Source organism: Galeopterus variegatus, unplaced genomic scaffold (genome assembly GCF_000696425.1).
Source record: "Galeopterus variegatus unplaced genomic scaffold, G_variegatus-3.0.2 Scaffold9448, whole genome shotgun sequence".
Lineage (NCBI taxonomy): Eukaryota > Metazoa > Chordata > Mammalia > Dermoptera > Cynocephalidae > Galeopterus > Galeopterus variegatus.
Window position 1 is genome coordinate 12,759 of NW_007735559.1, and position 2,555 is coordinate 15,313.

Here is a 2,555-nt window from a genome sequence, read left to right on the forward strand (position 1 = left end):
TATAATTTTTTTTTTTTTTGTCTTTTTTCCGTGTCCGGCAACGGATCGCAACCCTCAGTTTTGCGCCCGTACCGGACCGGGGACCGGCAACGGGATTGCAACCCTCGGTGTTGCTCCCGCGCCTCGCTCAGCCAGTGAGCAGGAACCGGTCTGTATGTGGGATCCGAACCCTCGGGCGGGAGCGCCGCCGCGCTTCCCAAGCGGCGCACTATCCAGTGCGCCACCGGGCCGGCCCTTAAATATAATTTTTGATAATGAAAGATTCAAAATAAAATGAAAAACAACAAAAGGGTAAACTGTGTGGGTTAATCTTAAAAAAAAAAAGACTATAGCATTCTGTCATGAGTGGGAGCAGAGAGAGGACCCCAGAGAGCCCTGAGCAGCCCCAGCACCGCCGCTGGCCTAGTTACCATCACACCCTGGAGTTGCTGCAGCTGCTGCAGCTGTCTCCAGTCACCATCATGGCAACCAAGAACAGTGAAGCCGAGACCCAGAAGCTGAGGCCAAGCCCCGGCACCACCGGCAGTGGTGCAGGGAACAGAGGCCCGGGTGGCTTCACATCAGCACATGGGCTGCCGATGACAACTCACAGCAGGAAAGGTTTGGGGAGCACTAAAATGGTTCATTGTAAGAAATGGATATGGTTTCATCAACAGCAATGACACCAACAAAGATGTTGTTGTACCCCAGACTGCCATAAAGAAGCATAACCCCAGGAAGGACGTTGGCGGTGTAGAAGATGTAGGGACTGTGGAGTCTAATGTTCGTTGAAGGAGAAAAGGGTGCAGAGGCAGCAACTGTTCCAGGTGGGGGTGGAGTCCAGTTCAAGGCTGTAAATGTGCAGCAGACATAACCATTATAGATGCTATCCATGTCTAGGGGTCCTGCACGTGACTACCAGCAGAATGACCAGAATAATGAGAGTGGGAGACAGAAGAAGGCATGGGGAGGGCTCCTGAGGCCAGGCCCAACCACACTGGCTCTACAGCAGGCAAAGGCTCCCACCTTACTACTTGGGAAGACTATATAGAAGGTGACCACTCTGTCCCAACATTCCTATTCTGGGAGAAATGATGCAGAGTGCTGACAACCGGGGTACAGGAGCACAAGGTAGACCAGTGAGACAGAATATGTAGTTGTGAGTTATGCATAAAACAAATGTACTTCACAGGGTTTGGTTTTCCAAAGCCTTGAAATTTCGAGAATTGACCTTGCAAAGGACAGGAAATTTTCCCCAGGCTATATTGTCTCTGTTGTAAGATAAAGAATTGTAACACAGCAAGGTTGCTGGCTCAAAGATAGACAGGTTACTGACTGATATGTAAAGATACTGGGAAATTGCAGTAAGAAGAGCATGTTTGCTAAGATCAAGCTTTTTCTGGTGGATCAACTTAACTTCTTGAAAATTGCATTATGGAATGCCTATTGTTAAACTTGTTAAACTGTACTTAGAAAAAACCCCACCTGTGTTCTCTTCCTGTAACTTCTTGGTCTGAAGAATAAATGCAGGAAGAGAACCCCAATTCATGGTTAATTTCCCAAATGGAAGGGATGCCTCACTCTTGAGGGACCCCTGAAGATTAATCCCTTTTCAGGGCTTCTCACTGCTCAGAAGAGATGGGCTTGGAGTAATTTTTGGCAGCTCCATCACACAAGAGAAAAGTGGTGACAAATCCGTGGGAGGCAAACTAACATGTAGTGTGGTGAGAGACCAGCATTCTGCAGGGGCCCTCCTAGCCAAAGACAGCCTAGAAAGGATGGCAAGGAGGAGGTTAAGGAAAATCAAGGAGATGGGACGGACTCAAAATCAGCAACCACCTCAAGATCGCTACCATGGCAACTTCAATTACCCACTCAGATGCCCAGAAAAGCCTAAACCACAAGATGGCAAAGCGACAAAGGCACTGGATATGCTGAGCTGAGAATTCTGCTCTGGAGGCTGAGCAGGGCGGGGCTGAGTAAATGCCAGTTCACCACCTCTGCCATCATCCAGTTGAGCCATCCAATGAGAAGAAATGAATTGGAAATTCCAGCAATAAGAAATAAACAAAAGATTGGAGCTGAAGACCTCAAGTTCCTTCTTTTTGCCCATTGACCAGATAACTAGAACTACCTGCATTATCTATGCAGCATGGTTTTTTTTTTTTTTTTTTTTTTTTAATTTTTACCTCAAGACATCTCTTTTTGGTAATGACAAATGCGTTATTTAAAAAAGCCTGTTTTTTCTCAAAACATCTTTAAGGTTTTAAAATTTTTTTCATATCTGGCCAAATTGAGATTTTTAAGAATTTCATTTTTAATTTGTAATGAAAGTTTACAACTTGATTTTTTCAAAAGTCTACAAACTGCAAGAACCTGTTAATAAAGGTCTTTAACAATAAAAAATATTGACTACATAAAAATAAAAATAATATGTCGTGGACTTTGAAATATATAGAAAAATTTAAATGCAATAAAAATAGCATGCATTCCAAAAGGGATCAATAAATGGAGTTGAAGTGTTCTAATGTGCTTTTATTGTCTGAGGAGATGTAAATGTGCCATTAATATTAGAT

At 44.1% G+C, this 2,555-nt stretch overlaps 1 pseudogene; it reads left to right on the forward strand.

The window, feature by feature from the left end:
* Positions 1 to 341: 341 nt before the first annotated feature.
* Positions 342 to 1,962, forward strand: LOC103609300 (annotated as a pseudogene).
* Positions 1,963 to 2,555: the final 593 nt, after the last annotated feature.